Genomic DNA, 24,757 nt, shown 5'->3' with positions numbered 1-24,757 from the left:
GGTGAGATAGCTACAAGTGCCTTGGACGCCAGTGATTGTGTGAAGTACCTTTTTTTTAATGCTATGGCCTATAGCTCCTGTAGGTATACTTGAAGAGTATATGTGGGAAACGCTGTTAAGCTTTCGCCCATTAGTGGCACAGGCAATTTTATTTATAGTGTTACCCATATTAGGGCCCATATAACCACCCAAATGCATCTTGGGTATTATGGTGACATGTAGGTAACTTTAAACCACTCGACAAATGGCATAGCTTCAAAGTGATATGTGGTGAGATTCGAACCTACGCGTGGACAACTGCCCGATCCCACACTCACCACGTTACCTACTACGGTCTACGCCACCACCTGCATGTGCCTGTCTAAATTTCAATAAGAAAGCTAAGTATACCCCAGTACCTGTCTTTTCTACTCAGTGTACCTATTGTCTGTCTATACTGCCATGTTTGAGTCTGCCTGGTGAGTTTCCTACCTTCTGCACATCAATCATAACCACCAAACCCACCTGGGGACATGATGGTCCGTGTCTCTGGTGCCAACTGTGTTGGGAGGGCCTAGTGAAGGCGCCCTGGACTGGGCTAGTGTGGAAGGGCCGTTCCATAACTATCTATCTATCTATCTATCTATCTGTATCTATCTATATCTATCTATCTATCTATCTATCTATCTATCTATCTATCTATATATCTATATATATATATATATATATATATATATATATATATATATATATATATATATATATATATTCAGCAGTCCCAACTTAAAAAAAAAAATCATATATGGAATCTGAAAATATGATAGTTATTACTATTGATAATATTTCCATCAGAGTAACTAATTCATACTGTGACAACACTTAATGCGATACAAAGAGTTATATGCTTGGCTGATGCACAAATTAGTGATGTCATAATAATGTAGAAGTAAATTAAACCTACTCAACATGCTGTATCATGAGTACCTCAGATGTAAAAAAAGTTTATCAATCGATTTATAGTATAAAAGGCCAATGTTCCCTTTACAAGAAAAGTGGCCCTCTCATGCCAGACGCTTGACACTACTTTGTAGCTCAAAAAAATACAAAAGTTTTTAAGTCCATTAGTGTACAGGAGTCAAAACATCAGGTCACCACAAAATCCGCTTAAACATACAATTGCAAAAAAAAAAAAAAAAAAATATAACAGGAAATTTTGTTCCCAAACTCTTGGCATATGTGGCTCCTACAGAAGTAAAGTACTGACTAGGTACAAGTCACTTAATCTATATATGTAAGAAACTCAACATGATACAAATAATGCTTCTTATGTAATGTCTGACATCAGAACAGAAACTAATCCCTTCCAATATTTAGCAGTGAATAAATGGAGACCTTTTTTTCAGAGCTGTGAGGTGACTTTGAGCAATTACACATCCAAACATCAATAGTTCTGCAAAGTTCCATGTCAGATTTTTAGTGTTAGAAGCAATTATTAGCATAAGAAAATAATGGCAGGGTTTTATGTTCTGCACTTACCGAAACGATAATTTACTCCCAGCGAGGTCTATATAGCTCTAGTTCAGAGGGTGCTGTGAACCTTCCATTAAAGCTAGTTGCGATCTCGCTGAACGTTTCCCTTTGTGTCTCACAACTCAAGGGAGCAGTCACAGCTTGCCCTCTAAAGACAACTCTCCTTCACACAAAATTACATGCACTTACCACACATACACCCTTCACTTGAAAATTAAATCTAAAAGAAACATGGCGACTAAAAAAACATGACTCAGTCCCTTCCTGGGGAGGGGACCAAAATGTCTTGACACCATCTTTTTTTCACCGAAACACAGCTGTCTGAGGCAGCTGACAGTAGCCCCTTCTCTGTTCCCTCCTACTTTCTCTATTCTCATTTTCGTTCCAAAGCTGGATGTTGTGTCTATGTATGCAACGACTTAACTTGCTCTTGTGCCCACACTATTGAATATTCCGAGTTTTCCACCATCTAGCTTCGACTGAACAGTCACTGTCTAACTAAATTCATCTGTGCTGTCTATCTCTCCCTAAACTCTTCTGGCTATAGTGTATTCTTTGACTATTTAACTTCCAAAGTGGATCCCTCTATCATCCCACAGAGATCTCCATCATTGGAGATTTCAATGTTCACTACCAGCTTTGGCTTTCCTCTCCCTGCACTGACCATCCTGGTGAACTAGCCTTCAACTTTGCTACCCTCCATGATCTAGAGCGACTGGTGCAACACCCTACTCACATCTCTGACCGTCTTGGAGATACACCTAATATTCTTGGTCTCTTTCTCACTCGGGGCAACAGTTTCTCCTTTAGCCCATAAATTCCCGTAAAAAGCTCACATGGTATAGATAAAAAAAAATAAAAACTTTGCTATCCTCCATGACTTAGAGCAAGTGGTGCAACACCCTACTCGTATTCCTGACCGTCTTGAAACACACCCAACATTCTTGAGCGCTTCCTCACCTCTAATCCTTCTGCTTATGCTGTCACTCATCTCCGCTGGGCTCCTCCGATCACAATCTCATTTCTGTATCTTGTCCTATATCTCCAAGCCCTCCACAGAATCCCCCAAAGCGTTTTACCTTTGCCAGCTTGGGGGACCTGAGGAGGTATTATGCTGATTTTCCCTGGAATGATTACTGCTTCCGTGTCAGAGGCCCATCCCTTTGTGCTGAACGTATAACAGAGGTGATAGTATCTGGCATGCGGACGTACATTCCTCATTCTTTTTCTCAACCTAAACCTTCTAAACCTTGGTTTAACTCAGCCTGTTCTCGTGGTATACATGATAGAGAGGTTGCCTACAAAACGTACTTGAGGTTTCCATCTCCTGAATCTCACGCACTTTATACCTCTGCCCGGAATCATGCCAAGTCTGTTCTTCAATTTGCCAAACACTCCTTCATAAGTAGAAAATGTCAAAATCTGTGCTTCCGTGCTTGCACCTTGCCTGGCCAAACTCTTTCAACTTTGTCTATCGACTTCTACCTTTCCTTCCTGCTGGAAGTTTGCCTGCATTCAGCCTGTTCCCAAAAAGGGTGATCGTTCTAATCTCTCAAGCTACCGTCCTATAGCTTTAATCTCTTGTTTGTCTAAAGTTTTTTAATCTATCCTGAATAGGAAGATTCTCAAACATGTCACTTCACAATCTTTTATCTGATCGCCAGTATGGCTTCTTTCAAGGTCGCTCTACTGGTGATCCTCTGGCTTTCCTTACTGAGTCTTGGTCATCCTCTTTTAGAGATTTCGGTGAAATTTTTGCTGCAGCGTTAGACATATCAAATGATTTTGATAGAGTCTGGCATAAAGCTTTGATTTCAAAACTGCCCTCCTACGGCTTCTATCCTACTCTCTGCAACATAATATCACGTTTCCTTTCCGACCGTTCTATTGCTGTTGTGGTAGACGGCCACTGTTCTCCTAAATCTATTAATAGTAGAGTTCCTTAGGTTTCTGTCTTGTTAACCACTTTCTTTCTGTTATTCATTAATGACCTTCTTGACCAAATTTCTTGCCCTATCCACTCCTACGGTGATGATACCACCCTACATCTTTCAACGTCCTTTCAGAGACGACCAACCCTTCAGGAATTCAACAGATCACGCAGGGACGCCACAGAACGCCTGACTTCCTATCTTTCTAAGATTTCCGATTGGGACAGAGAAAATCTAGTAGTTTTCAATGCCTTAAAAACTCAATTCCTTCATCTATCTACTCGACACAAATTTCTAGACAACTATCCCCTCTTCTTCAATGACACTCAATTGTCTCCCTCTTCCACAGTGAATATCCTCGGTCTGTCCTTTATTGATAATCTTAACTGGAAACTTCACATCTCATCTCTTGCTAAAACAGTTTCTATGAAGTTAGGCGTTCTGAGGCGTCTCCGCCAGTTTTTCTCTCCCCTCCAACTCCTTACTCTATATAGGGGCCTTATCCGCCCCTGTATGGAATACTTTTCGCATGTTTTAGGGGGTCCAGTAACACAGTTTTATTTGATAGGGTGGAATCAAAAGCTTTTCGTCTCATCAACTCTCCTCCTCTGACTAACTGTCTTCAGCACAAGGCTTTCTTCTTCCTCTCATCCTTATTCTGTTCAACTTTCTAACGCAAGAGTTAACCAGCATTCTCAATCATTCATATCTTTCACTGGTAAACTATGGAATTCTCTCCTTGCATCTGTATTTCCGACATCCTACGACTTGTCTTCTTTTAAGAGGGAAGTATCAAGATATTTGCTCCCTAATTTTTGCTGACGTTTTTCCCTTTTTTTATCTTTTTTTTTTCCCTTGGCTGGTTCTCTTCCCTTCATAGAAAAAAAAATAAATAAAAACGCGCGCGCGTGTGTGTGTGTGTGTGTGTGTGTGTTTCACTGTTTAATCTGCTGCAGTCTCTGACGAGACAGCCAGACGTTACCCTGCGGAACGAGCTCAGAGCTCATTATTTCCGATCTTCGGACAGGCCTGAGACCAGGCACACACCACACACCGGGACAGCAAGGTCACAACTCCTCGATTTACATCCCGTACCTACTCACTGCTAGGTGAACAGGGGCTACACGTGAAAGGAGACACACCCAAATATCTCCACCCGGCCAGGGAATCGAACTCCGGTCCTCTGGCTTGTGAAGCCAGCGCTCTGTGTAATTCACTGTTTGATCTGCTGTAGTCTCTGACGAGACAGCCAGACGTTACCCTACGGAACGAGCTCAGAGCTCATTATTTCCGATCTTGGGATAGACCTGAGACCAGGCATACCCCACACACCGGGACAACAAGGTCACAACTCCTCGATTTACATCCCGTACCTACTCACTGCTAGATGAACAGGGGCTACACGTGAAAGGAGACACCCAAATATCTCCACCCGGCCGGGTGTGTGTGTGTGTGTGTGTGTGTGTGTTTATTTACCTAGTTGTAGTTTTACAGGGCCTGGGCTTTATGCTCGTGTGGCCCCGTCTCCATATCTACATTTATCCAATCTTACTTTAAAAGTATGCACACTCGTTGCAAACACTACTTCTTCATTCAAACTGTTCCACGTCTCAATACATCTTTGCGGGAAACTATACTTTTTAATATCTCTTACACATCTTCCCTTCCTCAGCTTCTTACTATGCGATCTTGTGCTTCGACTGGGATATTCTTCTCTCAGGATCAGATACTCATTGTCCACTTGGTCCATTCCATTTATCAATTTATAAACTTGTATGAGATCTCCTCTCTCCCTTCTCTGCTCCAATGTTGGAAGATCCATAGCCTTTAGTCTCTCCTCATATGTCATCCCATCAAGTTCTGGGACCATTCTTGTAGCCATTTTTTGTAGTCTCTCCAGCTTCCTTATGTGTTTCTTTTTGTGAAGTGTCCACACTACTCCTGCATATTCCAATCTGGGTCTTATTATAGTACTTATCAGTTTCTTCATCATTTCTTTGTCCATGTAGTGAAATGCTATTCCAATATTCCTTAGCAAATTGTATGTCTCTGAAAATTCCATCAATATGGCTTGCCAGTTGATTATTTTCTTCCATCGTCACTTCCAAATCCTTTTCCTTTTTTTACTTTCTCCAGTTCTACTCCATCTCCCATCTTATAGATTCTCACTGGTCGTCTTTCACTCTTTCCCATTTCCATGACATGGCATTTGTCCACATTGAATTCCATCTCCCACTTTTTACTCCATTCCCAGATCTTATTTAGGTATTTCACAATCCTCTTTTTGCTTTTCTAACTCTGCACAGTTTCGCATCGTCCGCAAACAGATTTATGTAGCTCTTCACTCCTTTTGGCATGTCATTTATATAAATGAGAAAAAAGTATTGGCACCAATACTGACCCCTGTGGCACTCCGCTTTCTACTGCTCTCCACTTGGACTTCATATCTTTGACTACCTTCCTTATTTCTTTCTCCCTCAAATAATTTTCCATCCATCTCAATGTGTTTCCTTTTAAACCGCCCTTCTCCTCTAACTTCCACAGTAACCTTGCACGTGGCACTTTATCAAATGCCTTTTTTAAATCCAAGTAAATACAATCAACCCATCCCTCTCTCTCTCTCTTGTACCCTATCAACTATTCTAGAGTAGAAACAGTAAATTTGTTACACACACGACCGACCTTTTCTAAAGCCAAATTGGCTATTTGATAGTAATTTGTTGTCTTCAAGGAACTCGATCCATTGTTTCTTTATTACTCTTTCACACATCTTAAATATTACACTAGTTAGTGATACTGGGCTGTAATTTAAAGGTTCTTCCTTCCTTCCGCTCTTATATATGGGAACCACCTCAGCTCTTTTTCATTCCACTGGTACTGTTCCATTTTCTATTGAGCATTTTATGATGTTGTATATAGGACTTGCTAGTTCTTCTCTACATTCTTTCAGTATTCTGCCTGAGACTTCATCCGGTCCCATTGCCTTTACTTCATCCAATTCCTTCATTAATTCTTTTATTTCAAGCTTGGTTACTTTAATCTCTTCCATATAGATGGTCTCTATTACCCTGTGGTCTTTCAAATTTGGATTCCTTAGTAAAGACCTGGAACTTATTATTTAACAGTTCTGCCATAATTTTTGGGTCTTCCACCATCACATTTTCTCCTTTTAACCTTTCTAATGTTTCTTTTTGTCTTATTTTTCCGTTTATGAATCTGTAGAACAATTTCGGTTGCTCCTTGCATTTTTCGACTATGTCCTTTTCATAGATCCTCTCCTCTTCCTTCCTCACTTTAACATATTCATTTCTTGCTATCTTGAAGTTTACCTTATTTACTGCATTTCTATTTCTTTTCCACCGTTTCCATGCTCCATCCCTTTTCTCCTTTGCCCTGGCACATTTTGCGTTAAACCAATCTTTCTTTCCTTCTTCCTTAGGTCTATATTTCGGGACATATTCCCTGACTCCTGTTTTGTATATTTCCAAAAATAAGTTATATTTCTCTTGCACTCCCTCAGAGTTTTCTATTTCCTCCCAGTTAGCGTATTTGAAATAGTTCTTGATGTGTGTGTATTCACCTAGTTCACTTAGTTGTAATTTTACAGGGCCTGGGTATCATACTCGTGTGGCCCCGTCTCCATATCTACACACATCCAACTTTCCTTTAAAACTATGCACACTCCTCGCTGACACCACCTCCTCACTCAAACTATTCCACACCTGCACACATCTCTGTGGGAAACTATATTTCTTCACATCCTTCAAGCATATTCCTTTGGCTATCTTTTTACTATGCGATCTCGTAGTTCTAATTAAGTTTTCCTCTCTCAACATCATTTGTTCATTATCCACTTCATCCAAACCGTTCAACAGTTTATAAACCTGTATTAAATCTCCTCTTTCTCTTCTTTGTTTCAAGGTAAGCAAATTAATTTCTTTTGATCTCTTCTCAGGTCATTTCTGCCAATTCCGGAACCATTTTTGTTGCCATTCTCTGCAATCTCTCCAACTTCCATATATGCTTTTTTTATAAGGGGACCAAACCACCCCAGCATATTCCAATCTTGGTCTAATTACCGTACTAATTAATTTCTTCATCATATCTTTATCCATATAATGAAAGGCTAATCCAATATTTCTAATCAAATTAAATGTTTCTCCAAACATCTTGTCAATATGAGCCTCAAACTGTCCATGGTCTTGTATTATCACTCCCAAATCCTTTTCCTTTTCCACCTTTTTCAACACTACTCCTTCACCCATCTTGTATGACCCTCTTGGCTGTCTTCCACTCTTCCCCATCTCCATTACATAACTTTTGCTCAGATTAAATTCCATCTCCCACCTCTTGCTTCACTCCCAAATCCTACCCAGATCTGCCTGTAAAATTTCACAATCTTCTTCACTCTTCACATACCTACACAACTTCGCATCCTCCGCAAACAAATTAATATAACTGTTTACTCCTTCTGGCATATCATTAATATAGACAAGGAAAAGTATTGGTGCCAGCACTGAACCTTGTGGGACTCCACTCTCCACCACCAACCAGTCCGACTTTGCATCCCTTCTTACCGTTCTCATCTCCCTCCATCTCAAGTAGTTTTCCATCCACTTTAACACTTTTCCCTTCAGTCCTCCATAAATCTCTAATTTCCATAGCAGTCTCATGTGAGGTACCTTGTCAAAAGCTTTTTTTTTAAATCCAAATATACACAGTCCATCCATCCCTCTCTCTTGTATTTTGTCAACCACTCTTGAATAAAAGCTCAGTAGATTTGTTACACATGACCTCCCTTTCCTAAAGCCAAATTGATGATCCGATAATAACTTATGATCCTCCAGGAACCGTATCCAATATTTCTTTATCACCCTCTCACAAATCTTACCGACCACACTTGTTAAAGACACAGGTCTATAGTTAAGAGGCTTTTCTTTACTGCCTCCTTTATAAATGGGCACCACTTCAGCAGCTCTTTTCCACTTTACCGGTACTTCCCCAGTTTCTAATGAGCACCTTACAATATCATATAATGGATCTATCAATTCTTTTCTACATTCCTTCAATATTTTTCCTGAAACTTCATCTGGTCCCATCGCTTTATCATCTTTAAGTTCCTCCAACATTTTATTTAACTCTTTTTCAGTTTTTACAAACATTGTTTCTTTAGTAAATACTTGTTGAAACCTATTATTTAGCAATTCCGCGATATTCTTAGGGTCATCTACTATCCCTTGCTCTCCTTTTAATCTTTCAATGGACTCTCTCTTTTTAAGTTTACCATTTATGAACCTGTAAAACAATTTTGGATGTTCCTTACTCTTGTCTACAATATCTTTTTCAAATTTTCTTTCTTCCTCCCTTCTTACCCTCACATACTCATTTCTTGCCACTCTATAATTCTCCTTATTTAGTATATTCCTGCTCTTTTTCCATCTTTTCCAAGCCACATTTCTCTTTTCTTTAGCCTTAACACAAGTTGCATGTGTGTGTGTGTGTGTGTGTGTGTGTGTGTGTGTAATTCACCTCGGTCATCTGCTGGTCACCCAGCCAGTCTTCCCCATTACGAAGCGAGCTCAGAGCTCATAGACCGATCTTCGGGTAGGACTGAGACCACATCACACACTCCACACACCGGGAAAGCGAGGCCACAACCCCTCGAGTTACATCCCGTACCTATTTACTGCTAGGTGAACAGGGGCCACACATTAAGAGGCTTACCCATTGCCTCGCCGCTAACCACTACACTACGCGGTGTGTGTGTGCATTAAATGTTTTGTAACTCATAAACCTAACCTAACCTAACCTAACCTATTTATCTGACGCTACGGGTCCATATATCAATCAAATCAAATCAATCATCATCATCACCATCGATCTATCATCTAACTTTACCTATGGTATTTAACGTTGTATTTTCTTAGTGAATGTAAAATGCTAACATTCTTATATCAGTAGCAGGGGTTCTCAACCTTTTTAATCTTATGTAGCTATCCCTTAAAGTCTTTCAGTGTTGGTCACGTACCTCTTACCCACAATGCATCATCAGGAAGGGTAAAAATGAAAGGGTGCTATGGTTTATTGACTTAATAGTTTGAATTGTGTTGTATATGTGGAGTAGACAAAATTTTCAATTAATGACACTATATGAGTTAGTGTCGATAGGATCTACGTAGTACTTCACAGGGAAAACACTCTAGCTGTGACTGCCTCTAGCATGCAAAACATTTACCGAAAACGGAACTAGACTATATAGTATATCAGACAGTTTTCAGTCGTTGTGGTAGTGAACTAGTGTTGCTTGCAGATATAGTTGCAAGTGTGTGAATAGCATATAAAAATAGTAAAACAAAATTAAATATCATAGGTTTGCAAGGTTGTGTGGCAACTGTAGTCCAAGAGAGCTTTCTCTCAAGTGATATAACTCCAAAAGTTTCCTTGTTACTAATGCTGTTAAAGGGACTATGTGCATGTAGTACGTATATAAACGACTTAACAGTCGTCACGCACACAGGACTCAAAAAAAGTATAGAATATATATATGCCTATGTTTTACATTCTATATCAAATGCGATAATTCATAAAAAGATTATGATATATTTATCATCTTGACAGTAATATGAACAAAATGTCGAGTTGTCAGCGCAGCAAAGCAATGTCATGTTGTGCAAGAGAGTTCTCGACCGACCGAACGATTTCCTGGGATGACATCAACCATATCCTAGAGCAGGCCTCTCAACCTGGGGTACGCGTACCCCAAGGGGTACGTGACAGGTTTGTAATAACCGCAAACCTGTTTGTGGAAAGTGGCCTACATGCATGTGCTACTGCTACGCTATAGATATGTCCTCCGCTACAACCGGGACACGTTAAATGTCTTTCCCCCACACCCACCCCTTCCCACGAATTAAAAAAAAAAAAAAAAAAAAAATCTAATTCGTTGATGAAAAAAGAAAATTAATCAATAAATAATGATGAATGATATACAAAACAATAAAAGTGGGTCTAAACAATCGCAAATAGTTTTCGCTACTAATATTGATAGTAATATGAATAATGATAAACATGATATAAAAACAATAAAAAGTGGATCTAAACAATCGCAAATATTTTACATAGTGGTACTTAATGTTTGATACGAAATAATTGTATGACGTTCGTTTGTCACTGATTTTTGCATGCGCTGTCAGAACACAGCACAGTCAGTAGGCCGCAGGATCTGAATCATGTATGTTTACATTTTTTTTTTCTTGTCCCCTCTCCCCCATCTCTCTCTCTCTCTCTCTTAAGTGGGAAGCGAGCCATCGAACATTGCAGTTAAATTCATCCAGCAAAATATTTCTGATAAATCAGGCGTTGTTCCATGAAATCAACAGTCAAGATATACAATGTATTCAACCGGAACTGTTTTTCTAATATACTTCCATATTAAATCAGAATTACATAATCGAATTAGGGAACCAACTCTCTTCCTTTGGACTTTTCTTTTTTGCCACAAACTAGGCCAGATCTAAGAGGAATTCTTTCACCACTGTGTTAGGTCTGGAATCATGACAACAATCGGTATCTGAAAGTAATTTTACATATGACATCAGATGAACGTTTTTATGAAATTGAATTCTTGAAAATAGGATGTTATAATGCTCTTTGATGCTCTTTTTTTTTACACTGCGCGCCTTTTCTTGAATGGATCCTGTTAGTTTTAGAATGAATGAGGAAGAGTATAGAATATCAAACAAAAAGAGTGAATCACTAGTATTAGGTACAAAATGACAGGAAAAAATAAAAGAAAAAATTTTCATATGGAGAGAGCCATAATAAAAGCTCTTTCCACACCTTCTAGCTGAACTGGCCATTTATTTTAATCTTTTTTTTTTTTCTAACACTCGCGCCATCTATCGGAGAGACGCAAGAGTAACTTCTGGTATCTATAGTCTGTGATTCTGCACTAGTGAATGGATATACCGACAGTTCATATTTACCTTCGGCGAGCACTCAGTTAAGTACGTAAGTGTTGGCAGAGGGATGTTTCGTGCCCATAAACTATTTGAGATATGATTGGCCCGAATGCAACCTCTATCGGTACTGCTAGAAGTCGATAATGGCTCAAAAACTCATCGCATTTACAGTCGCCATTTTGACGAAAGGGACCCCTCCTTCTGTCAGCTGTTGTCTGTGTTAAATTGCGTTTGAGGGACTGTCGACAATCTTGTGTGGATTACATGGCAGGTGGGGCTCCATAAGACGTCATTCTCTGTTCTTCTCCGAGAGACATCACGAAACATGACACTCTTTGCTCGGGAAGGAACGAAGAAGTGAAGTTGCCTTTTGTAGGATTTATCGACGACATTTAGAGATTTCCGTCATGCAGATGAAGAAGAAACATTGTGTAGTGTTTCAGTGTTGTTAGGTGATCGAATTTTGCACATGACGAAATACCACCGCGATTTTGATGTATAAATACAAGTGCTGAATGCTAGTGAATTTGAAAATCTATTTGGAGGTCTTTCATAACTATCAATGTTTTTAGTTTGGGATTTTAGAAAAGTACTGAACAATGTGAAGTTTCCGAAATGTATTATTGTATTTTGTGTGTGTGTGTGTTTCTCTCTTTGGCCATGGGTGAGGACAACAGTGGGAAGCCAACTCAGTTGTATTGATCCCGTAAACATGATCAATTTATTCATGTGACATTTAGGAAGTTCAAGTGAAATTTCTTAGGTCGCTCCTCTGCTCATGGATTAGGATTAGCAGGTGTAGTTTATGTAATTACCATTGATTATGCATGGATAGCTTGCTGGTTTATTTGGCTAATTTAATTTAATCAGACTTTTTTTTGTGTGAGAGGCCATAATTATGTAGTGGTTGATATCATTGTTTTAAAGGTCAGCAAGTGTCTGTGCAAGCTATTTTATTACAGTATTTGTTATTGTTCTTTCCCGTGAAACAGCGCTAATTTTTATTCTCATCAGATAGAACCTTTGGTAATTTTTTTTATTCTCTTGTTCATCTTTAAGCTAGGGGGACGGTGGCTTAGTGGATAAAATAAACATAGGATTGGGTCCACGCGTAGATTTGAATCTCACAACATACCGCTTTGAAGCTATGCCATATGTCGAGTGGTTTAAAGTTACCTACATGTCACCATGATACCCAGGATCTATATGGTTACACCAAAGAAGCACTTGGGTGGTGATATGAGTCCTAATATAGGTACCAATATAGATAAAATTGCCTGTGCCACTAATGGGCGGAAGCTGAACAGCACTTCCCACACTTACTCTTCAAGTATGCCTACAGGCCATAACGAAAAGATAAAAGAGGAATCAAGTTAGGAGGTAGGAATGCTTTTTCTCAGCGATTTCTCTGTGTTTTGAATGAATCTGCTAACCGTTTTTGTCAAAAGTAGTTATTTTTTAAGGAAATTCCACACATTTTTCTTATTTTTTTTCATAACATAACATATAACATAAATAATAGGATAACAAAGGGCCACCAGGGCCCATCTAGGTTATCCTGTATCAGTCGCACAGTGACCTCGTCATCAGTACTTAAAGATACACTTACAAGTACACAATACATTATATACTAATTCTAAATATTTGGCCCATTAACAGGGCTAAGTCCTGCAGCGAAATCCTCTACAATTTGTGGTCCCCATACATGGGGATCATGTCTTGTTTAACTATAGTAAATTTCTTATAAAACTATCATGCAGTGCTATACATAATTATAAATCTAATAAATTTAAGTGCTTATCTAATCTGTTTTTAAACATTGTCAAACTAGTGCTATTTACAACCTCTCTGGCAATGCATTCCAGAAGTCTACCACCCTATGACTAAAGAAATATTTTCTTATATCTAACCTGCAGCCTTGCTTTCTAATCTTCCTGCCATGATTTCTAGTCCTATTTCCTCCTCTAAGGTAAAGAAAGATCTCACATCTATGTAGTTTGTATCTGAGAACATTTTAAATAACTCTATCATATCCCTCTTATACATCTCCTCTCAAATGAAAACATGTTTAATTCCTTTAATCTATCTCTATACTCCAGGCGCTTTAATGCTGGTATCATCCTAGTTGCTCTTCTCTGAACTGCTTCTAACATGTTGATATCCTGCCTATAGTGGGGTGACCAGGCCTGTATGCAATACTCTAAATGGGGCCTAACATAGGAATTATATAAGCTACGCACCACTTCCTTACTTTTATAACTAACATTTCTATTTATAAAACCCAGGATCCTATTTGCCCTATTTCTTGCTTCTAAACATTGCTTTGAAAATTTCATAGTCCTGTCTATCACTACTCCTAAATCCTTTCCTTCCTCTACTGCCTCTAGCCAACATCCCTCCATCTCATAGTTAAAGTTTGTGTTGTCTTTACCTAAATGCATAACCTGACACTTTTAGAATTAAACTCCATCTGCCACCTGTCTGCCCATGCTATCAGCCTGTCCAGGTCTCGTTGTATTCTGTAATTGTCCTTTTCACCCTGTACTGCACATGCTATCTTAGTATCATCTGCAAACTTTGATACTTTGCTACTAATTCCTATATCTAAATCGTTAATGTACACCAAGAAAAGAAGAGGTCCTAGCACTGATCCTTGGGGTACCCCACTAACCACTTCCTTCCACTCAGACATTGCCCCATTTAATACTACTCTCTGTTTCCTATCAGAAAGCCATTCACTAATCCAATCAACTAACCTACCCCTATCCCATGTAGTCTCAATTTGTACACTAGCCTCCTATGCGGTACCTTATCAAACGCCTTGCTAAAATCTAGATATATAACATCTATGCTATTTCCATCATCTAACTCCTTGGTAATATATTCTAAGATATCGAGCAAATTTGTAAGACAGGACCTCCTGATCTAAAGCCATGTTGGGTATCTCTAATTAATCTATTCTCATTTAAATGCTCCCAAATACTACCCTTAATGATTTTCTCTAGTATCTTACATACTATACTAGTTAAACTGATCGGTCTATAATTATTCGCATCATCCTTCCTACCTTTTTAAATATTGGAGTAACATTAGCTAACTTCCAGTCCTGAGGTATCTCAGCAAACCTAAGTGATCTTTCAAAGATTAACTTAAGTGCTTCAGAAATACTGTCTACACCCTCCCTAAGTACTCTGGCATGTAGCTCATCAGGACCACTAGCTTTCCTATCGTCTAGTTCAAGAATAAATTTCCTAATAATTCCCGGTTTTATATCAATATTTTCTAAAGCTCTTAAACTACTCGTCGCACTGTTTGTAACAGGATTTCCTATTCTTTCCTAGTAAATACTGAAGAAAATTGTTCATTCAATAATTCTACTATGTCTTCATTTTGATCCACTACTACACCATCTTTTCTGAGTGGTCCAATCCTATCCTTATTTCTTTTATCACTGACCTTGTAATAACTATATAATTTTTGGGATCTTTACTCCCAGCTCTAGCTAGTTTTATCTCTGCCTGCCTTTTACTTTTTTTATAACCTTACTCAAATCATCTCTGACCTGTCTGTACCTAATCAAATCTACATCTTCCCACTTTTCTGCAACTCTCTGTATGCCCTCTTCTTCTCTCTGATCTGGCTACCTATCTCATGAGTCCACCATAATGGCTTCCTGTTTCTCTGCCTTATATCTTTGTAAGGGATACACTGCATCACTATACCCTTTACTACAACCTTAAAAATATCCCACATCTCCTGTGCAGTTTTATTTCCAAAACTATCTTCCCAGTTTACCTCTCCTAATAACTGACGTAACCTACCATAATTGCCTTTCTGATAGTTTGGGACTCTAGTCTTATTCACTATATTATCCCTACTGGAATTAATGATAAATCTAATTATATGATGGTCACTGTTTGCTAAAGTCTCTCCTACCTCAACTTCCTTTAAACAATGCTCAATATTTGTTAGTACTATGTCTAAAACCTTCCTCCCCCTAGTAGGTTTATCTACCATCTGCACTAAATAGTTATCCTGAAAACTTTCCATAAACTTATTTTCACTAGCATCTCCTACCATCCTCTCCCAGTTTACTGACTTAAGATTAAAATCCCTAAGATAATTGTCTGACTAGTACACCCCTATTTATCTCATCTACCATAAGGTTGTCTACATCTGCTGACTGGTTAGGTGGTCTATAAAAGCTCCTACTCTAATAACCTTACTTTTGTTTACTCTAACATCCAGCCATAAGGACTCTACTCTGTTATCTACCTTAATACCATTAACCTGACTGGAAATGAAGGATTTTTACATAAATAACTACTCCACCTATCCTACCAATTCTCTGGTGTAAATACATAATGTATCCATCTACTTCATATTCTTTCCTATTTTCCTAAACTTTTCCTCATTTACCCATGCCTCTGTGACACATACAACATCTAAGTCCTCCTCAACTATATAACTAGATAACTCGTCCTTCTTGTTCCTAAGACTCCTGGCATTTACATAAAAACATTTAAGTCCTGCTACCTTCCTAGATGCTGTCTCCTTATTTGGAATCCTAATCTTATTCTCTCCTATTTGCACCTGGAAATCTTTCCTAATCTTTTCACTATCTCTGTTTATCCTATCTAATTTATGTCTAGCATCTTTCTTCTGGAATGCATTTGCTACCTCACCCCCTACACTCCATCCCAACTCCCCCTCCAGACATCCACTCAGCACATCCACACCCTTCCTACTCAGATGCACACCATCCCTAGCATACAAATCCCTTCGCCCATAGAACCTATCCCATACATCCACAAAGCTGACACCCACATCCTTACACATCCCTTTTACCCGATCATTCACACCAATGGCTCTAGACAACCATTCCTGCTAACATACACACGAGGCAAGATTCCTGACACTACACACCTCCTACCACTCTCCCTTATCTTGCCTAACATTTCCCGAAATCTTGCCACTAACTCCTCCGACCCACCTGCTCTGACATCGTTCCCACCTACGTGCAAAACTACTACACCCTCCTCTCCATCCCCCAACCCTCTTCTGCACCTCCTCACTCACTGCCTTCACACCTGCACCAGGCATACACACGTTCGTCCTCCTATCCCTGTCTTTCCCACAGAAAGTGCTATCTAAATACCTAACCTGAGAGTCACCCACCACACACACCTGAGGTGTGCTAGGCACAACCATCCTCCTCCTCTCCTCTACCCCTTCTTTCTCCTTTCACTCACCACAACCACTTCATTCACTCCACTCTCACTCTCCCTCCCCTCCAACAAACCGAACCTATTTTCACACTCAACAGGTTTAGTCCTATCCTCCCTAACTGCCTCCACTTTCCTTTCCCTCGCAACCTGCCATCTCTGCCCATCCTGACTACTATCTTTCCCAGTCTGGCTCGCCTGCTCCCTCTTCCCCACTCTGCTCTTCCCGACAGAGGGCCAAGCCACCCTGTCGCCCTCAGAAGGTCCAACCTTCGGCCTAACACTGATCTCCTGCCTAATTTTTTCCACTGCCTCCCCAAGCCTCTTAACCTCCTCCTTCAATTCAAAGATGAGAACTTCGTTCGCACTTTTCCCCTCACTTAGCTTTCTGATTTCCTCTCGCATTCTCGGTGCTCAAGAGAAAGAACTAAATTCTCGCTCTTGAGCCTACACACCATACACTCAGAAAAGTCAACGACCTTCCTGTCATGCCCACACATCTCACACACAACAAACTCTCCCAATCCCACCTCAACACACTCTTTCACGCACTCAATCACACTCTGATATACCTCAGTAGCTACCGCCATACTAATTTACAATCTGTTAACTCACAAACAAATAAAAATACTTGGTGACGGCAGGGTGGGGGAACCGCGGTGGTGGGGGGCCTAAGTGAGGTCAACTAATCCTCTTTCAAGGTCAACTTGACGGTTACAAGCCTAGTCTCCTCGCTCTACCAAAATACTTTTAACTCACAAACACTGATTCTAACCACTATTTCACTCTAATCTAACACTTGCAGTACACACTTTCACTTCACTAACACTCAAAAGCACCACACACACACACCAAGCACAAACATCACTCGCTAACTATAAAAACCACAGCCAAAAACGGAGCGCACACACAACACGTCCACTCGCCACCGCAGCTACTCGCAAAAATTTCAGCTAAAATAGAGCCAATTACTCCCACCACTAAACATTATTAGGAACCTGCTCTACTGCTCCTGCTCTTTTTAATGCTGCCATATCTTGATCTTGATTTGCTTTTAGCATCCTAACACAACTACAAACTAAACCCAACCTAGAGTGGCATAGCATAGTCTAGCATACCTCTGCCTAGCCTAACCTATCATAACTTAGCCTAGCCTATAGTCTGACCATTTTATGAAGATTACTTAGGCGTTGGCTTTTTTTGGGGGATTTCCCGGCCTGCGGCACTGCCAAACCTTGTGCTGGGCAAATTAAGGGATTAGAGCCTATGTATCAATGAGAACCTTGCTTCCCACACACCATCTCTCTCTCTCTCTCTCTCTCTCTCTCTCTCTCTCTCTCTCTCTCTCTCTCTCTCTCATCCTGGCTGGTAGCGTGAGAGGAAGTGACCCATGGATTAACATGGTCAATTTGACCTGTGACCTCAATCACCCAGAGGGATGTGACACTGCTCTGAGGAAACGTTGTCAAGTATTGTTGTGTTTGCAAAAACAATGCAAAATATATTTAAAAATAAACACAAATTCCTCTAACTTGCCTTTTTAGAGCATCACAGTGTATATGTACTACAACACCATTCAGTTGATTAATAAGTATTAAGTACCTGGCGAAGTGTGTATTGGTACAACTGTGACCGCCGCAGGCCGGGAAATCCCCGAAAAAGCCAATGCCTAAGTGATCTTCATAAAATGGTCAGACTATAGTCTAACCCAACCCAACCCAACCCAACCTAACCTAACCCAACCCAACCCAACTCAACCCAACCCAACCCAACCCAACTCAACCCAACCTATCCTAACCTAACCCAAATGGCAATTCACAACTAATTATATTGTTTTGAGGGCAGGACAAATAAAGTTAAAAAATCACTAATGGTGTTATAATGCATTTTGAGGCATGTATATGGAATTAAAAATAATCAGAAGAAAAGACACTATTAGATGAGAGAAGTAAGAATTGCCAATGTTCCAAGGTCAAGAAAATAAGATAATACCAAGCTTTTTTTGTTTCTGAGTATTTTCAACTTCTTATGTGCTTCAGATTTAGTAAAATGCTGCCAGTGATTTTGACAGTTTTATTTGTTCTACTTCCAAAAGGACACACTCATCCTATTTCACACTAAATCATTAACTATCAATTTGGTTTGCCAGTTAGGTTTTATAAGGTTATTCCTGATTTAGTTTGTTAGGCTAGATTTATAATCTTCCAAATCTAAATGCGGCTTTCTGGCGTGGCTCCTTAGGGAATAGTAGGCTTTCCAGTGCTACCATGTTTCACCCAGAATTTGAATGGTCAGGTACGTGACCTGACACACCTGTCTAATTCATATATCGCTTTCTGCCTTCCTCCCTCACCTCTTCTCTCTCTCTCTCTCTCTCTCTCTCTCTCTCTCTCTCTCTCTCTCTCTCTCTCCCTCCTGAACAATCCTTCCTCATGACTATATTCAATTTCCATCCTTAAATTTGCACTGTGGGTGTGTGGGTGTGGATGAGTGGAATAGATATCTACCACTGTGATATGTGACCTTGTCCCCGACTGTGTCTCGCAGTCAGGTCTTGCCTTGGACAGTAATGAGTGTTGCTGCGTGAATGGAGTGAACAATATTTTATCTTATATACGAAATATCAAATTTTTTTAGATATTCATTTGTATTGTATTTGGAACACAGTTGTTGCACCATTTGTCTTATTAAGGACTATGGTGAATGTTGATAAGGATTATAACGTTTTCACAGCAACACTGTTACACAGGGCTGCTGGTATTTGTTATTGGGATATGAATATCGTAAGCGTGAAACATTAACTTTTCTTGGTTAATTTGCAGTTTCAACTTATATTTCTTTTTCCCTATGTTTAACGAGCTTGGGGACCTTCTCGGAAACCTAACTTAATCTTATTAATTTCTGATAGGGTAAAATGGGGTTAGAAATGTTCATAGAAGTGTGATCTAGACCGTGCGAATGTGTATAGTTACGTGTGGTGGATTGGTTGAAACTGCAATAATACCCTTTTCTTTTAGTAATTTTCTTTTAATATTTCATGATATTGGATTTTTGTTAAAGTATTTTACATGGTACCTCTTACTTATGTACACGGAACTCTAATTTGCTAGTTCATGTAGACTTAGCAGAGCTGGAAGGCCTACTACTCCCTAAGGAGCCCCGCCAGAAAGCCACGTTTAGATTTGGAAGCCCATAGTTATGTTGGGATACTAGGAGCAAGAGCAAGAACATGGGGGCCATCACAATAACAGCAGCAGTAGTTCAGCTCCCCATTTATATTTTGTTATAAGAGGCAGTATTTGGGTCTATTTTAGGTCAAAGCTATGTTTTAGCATTAAAAATTAGGAAATATGGCATACAACTTCTCAAATATTTTTATCCTCTTTCTTAAAAAAAAAAAAAAAATTAATTCTGAACATACCAAATCTACTAGAAAAATATTTTTGTCTCAACTTGAAACAGGCAGAAAAGTAAACATTTTACTGTTAATTTTTGAAATGTATGAGTGGTACTGCTTATTATCATATTTATCCATGGTTAGGAGGCATATGCTATGAAATGTGTCTATTGTAGCTGTAGGTTTTATTTTAACTGAAAAGAAATTTGGAAAAAGGGTATTGCGGCTTATTAATATACACCCTCTACTCCTTAAGGAAAAAAGCAGATTTTAATGAAAATAGTGAGCAGATAAATTTAGAATAGTAAAATCTACCAGAAAGAAATATTTGTCTCCCAATTTGAGATGGGCAGGAAAGTAAACATTTACTGTTGATTTATTTTCAGTATATTCGTGGTACTGCTTATTATCATATTTGAGGGGAGCGTCTGGTTTAGGTCGGTGTTGTCATATCTCTGGTAAATATGCATGAAACACTCTAATTTTTATGTTGTGAAGTATTGGGAACATGTACATCAATATTAGACATTCATCCCCATTCTAGTCCCCAACCCCGCCATGCAATTATAATTGCAACTAAAACTTACGAGTGTTATTCTTGCGTTATTATTTGCTCCATAACCTTCATTTTCCTGTGGCAAAGACAAGTTATAATATGAAATGTTTCTACCTCGTTAGATATTTTATTTCTTTCGTTTTTTTTATGAATTTTTTGAAAATCTTTTTTATTTTTACTTTTTTTTTTTTTACCAAAAAATGTTAATACAAAACTACAGGTCTCATATATGAAAAAATAGTGACTAGAGTTGAAAGAAGAAGTATTCTTTTCCTTTCTAGTTTTTGTTTCATTGGAATCTAGCTAAAATTGCCTTTAGAATAGATTTTAGAAGGCGGAATAACTTATGTCTTGAGATGTAGGCTGATAAAGTTTATTGATCGATCTCGATCCTGTTATAACACACTAGGAAGTTTATTTGGATTTATTTTACAGTAATACTTCGAGATACGAACGCCCCAACATACGATTTTCTTGATATATGATAAAAAATTTCATATAATTTACTCCTCAGAATATGAAGATATTTTTAACCCCTTCCTTACTGCAGCCACCCCGTGATGTAAATAAAGCGTTCCCCTCCTATACTGCAGCCCCCTGCCCATGCACGCACGTACCTCATGCCCAGATCTACACATTATATTTCTTTCTAACTCAGTGTACTTTTTTCGAAACATATTTTTGTCATTTTACTAATAAAAGAAAACGTAAACATAATCATAAATTGTGCTTTGCATACAAATATACTGAAATACTTAAATTACAGAATGGTTATCTGTAGTTGAAAATTATTGTATGTAGAGAATAATGCCAGTTTTACTTACCCTACAAATCATGATGTGCTACTCTCTTAGCAGTGATAAGCCTGGAAATGTTCATTCGAACATAATCCAGGTTGTTCCTTGCTAGCAGGATAGTACTTTTGAGCCCACTTGGTTTTTCCATCAGCACTACACACTCTGCACCTGCGTTGTGGTCGCTTTTTCTTATCTGTAGCTGGAATTGGTAGCAATGCATGAGCTACATTTGCCTGTGGCAGTGGCTGTGGAGCTACACTTGAATGTGGCAGTGGCTGTGGAGGCTGGCTTGTTCTGTGTTTCTTTTTAGGAGGCTTGCTTTCTTTCTGCATCTGGACTAGAACATTATAACCAATGCTGCATTCACACAGGATTTCATGAGCCAGAGTTTTTATAAAGTGAACCACACTTATAGATTTAGGAGACTGATGGGGTATTTGGTAGATAACTCTGGCATTGAGCACCATTCTTGACACCATATGAATCCCTAATTTCTTGAACCAGGCTGTAGATTTTCTTGTTGGGTCATATGGCTCCAATAATTGATCCACAAGATCAACTGCTCCCATGAGTTCATTGTAGCGCTGTATTACTGTGGGTTTTTTTTTTACCATCTCTACAGCACCACCTCTAAGGTGACGGGTCTTTTCAACAAAACCACCTTCATACTTTGTAGTCATGACATGAACAACTTTTCAGTCATTGAATTTTGTCACAAGTACATTGTCTCTCCTTGCAAAGACAGCCTGTTTCTTGGCAAGTCTTTGACAGGTAACATTTTCAGGCACTCCTCTATTAGCCCGAATCATTCTTGTAGTGAGTGTATTCCTTCTCAGTAAATATTCTGCCAGCTGGAGAGAACAGTACCAATTATCAAGTACAACATGTCTTCCTTCGTCCAGTAATGAGCTCATCAAATACACAGGAACGCGCTCAGACTTGTTGAGCATAGCAAGGTCACCCACTTGTTTCATCTTGTCAAACAAGGTAAGAGTGTACAGGCAGAAATTCCATGTGTACCCTCGAGTACACGGAGAACTGGGGCACAGTGCAAAAAGTTTCATCCCAAATCTCTTTCTCTTGGTTTTTATGTATTGTCTGAAATGAATACGCCCCTTGAACAAGAGAAGAGCCTCATCCACAGCGAAGTTTTCACCCAGGTCCAAGTACATGGTGCACTTTTTACGCAGCTTGTTGAAATATGCATCAAGTCTAGTCATGGGAATGCCTCTGCGAACGCAATCAGGGTCTGAGAACCGAAGGAAGCATAGTATCTGCATGTACCTGTTGCGACTCATTACAGGCTCTGTGAACACAGGTGGTCTCTGACACAGTATATTGTGAGCCCAGTAATCAGCAATATTGGGTAGAGGGTTGAGCCCCATGAGCAGCTGCAGAGCAAGAAACACATACATCTCATCTTCTGTCACATTGACCCACGTCCTACCAATAAATCTGTGTGGATCACTGGTAGGATTGTCACGAAAATGATGAGTAGCACGAGTGTTATTCCAGGAACAAAGTGATGAAACAATGTCATTGTCAAAAAAAAAGTTTGAAACGCTGAAGGATTGACATTGAATCACTTTCATGGTGTGCAATAATTCCAGGATGCACATTAGCAAATTCCTGTTTCAAGGAAGGAAGGGGATCTGGCCGTTTGTCAGCAAATGGGTCACATAGGAGAGTAAAACGTGACACACCAGGGCCTGGTGAGGGTGGCCCTGAGGCAGAGTCATAACTAGGCTGCTCCCCCTCACTTGCTGAGAGGGTTTCAACACTGCTGTCACTATCACTCTCTCCTATTTCTTTCTTTTTCAGGATCATAGTCTGAATCATATTCATCTGGAGAGTCTTCCAGTATATCCTTACTAACTGTCTCATAATTATGATAATCCTCATTGCTGCTACACGAAGCAGATGTCATTATCTCTAGCTAGAAGCAATAGAACAGTCTCACCACGGCTGATAATAGAGAAGTGATGTTCTTGGGGGGACTGTGGGAATAATATATAAATCAAAGAATAGTGATTGGCTTTAGTTTATGCATGAAAAATTAACTCCGATATTGATTGGCTAGTGGGGTGGTTTTGTTACGCTGGGGTGGCTAAAAATAACGCCTCCAGCCTTTGTTTGTTTATAGTGAACCACGTGGAGCATGAAAAAGGCAAAATCCGCACTCAGATCACGGTTATACACGGAAATGTATTGGTGTGGTACGCACGTACCATGGCGGCATCTTGCGGTACCACGAGGTTGCTTTTGCGCGTGGTACGCACATACCACAAAACAGTCTTGTGATAAGGAAGGGCTTAAGATATGAATACCCATTGGTAGGTGGCGCAGCGATCGCTCGGCTACCCACGTCCACCTGAACATCACTGGGCTTTGATACACAAAACACGGGCCATGGTTTTTGGGGTGAAACCAGGAACATTATCACATACAAGCTGGCGGCATTCTTGCTGTGCTTGGCAAATGGCCCAATAACCAAGACCAAGCCTAATCAAAAGAAACCAGAACAAAACCATGCCGCTTATACCGCAACCTGTGCTTTGTTCTGGAATTGCATGTGCACTTCCTCTTATTGAAGAAAAGTAAGCAAAAGAAACTAGAGAAGAACCGAGACGTGCGCGATGGCAACTTTGGAGTCAGAGCTGGTTGCCATAGGCCCAAACTATCGACATGATATATATTTATTTTATCTTTCTAAATTGATGAAATACTATTTAATATTCCAGTATGAAAAATGTAGATACGTTCTTTTTAGTTTATATGATAGGCTTTTATTACATATAATATGTTTATTTTTTCATTGGGATAGCATATGGAGAACCGGAATGGATGTGAAGCCTTCCCAACTTTGCTCCGCTAATCCTGGGCAGATGTTCCCTGTTCCGCGTATCATGGCCAGTGTGAATTAATAGAATTAATTCGTTCTAGTGATACAAATTTAACCCCACCCAAAAAAATTAACATGCTTTAATACCAACCAAATATAGATTTAATGTAAGATAAATGCAATGTTTATTGTATGCATGATATAAATGTACTATATTGCCCAAAATAACAACATAAACATGCATTTGTACTCACCGACGCTGTGACAGAACTTCATATACGGTGGAGACGACATTTGTACTTAATTCGTTCCAAATGGCTGTTTGAGTATTAAAAAGTTTGACTATTAATATCTATAAATCAGGTAATTCGTTCCAGCCGTTGCCAAACCCAAGTTTAGAAAAAAACAGTGGTTTAATTTTGCAGTCTCTGCTAGCATTGGCGCACAGAAGCAGGGTTCGCTTCAGGACAATATCCCCCCAGACAAAAACCCCCCGGACAAAATCCCCTACCAATATCCCCCCAGACAATATCCCCCCT

At 39.5% G+C, this 24,757-nt stretch overlaps 1 protein-coding gene across 1 annotated transcript in view; it reads left to right on the top strand.

The window, feature by feature from the left end:
* The first annotated feature begins 11,330 nt into the window (after positions 1–11,330).
* LOC123514879 overlaps positions 11,331–24,757 on the top strand; it is a 573,117-nt gene continuing 559,690 nt past the window's right edge. Inside the window, exon 1 of the mRNA XM_045273138.1 lies at positions 11,331–11,446. The gene's annotated coding sequence lies outside the window, so the exon portion shown is untranslated. The remainder of the gene's footprint in view (positions 11,447–24,757) is intronic.

Source organism: Portunus trituberculatus, chromosome 38, assembly GCF_017591435.1.
Source record: "Portunus trituberculatus isolate SZX2019 chromosome 38, ASM1759143v1, whole genome shotgun sequence".
NCBI classification, from domain to species: domain Eukaryota; kingdom Metazoa; phylum Arthropoda; class Malacostraca; order Decapoda; family Portunidae; genus Portunus; species Portunus trituberculatus.
The sequence above is the reverse complement of the archived record's forward strand: the minus strand, read 5'-3'. Positions and strand labels throughout refer to the sequence as shown.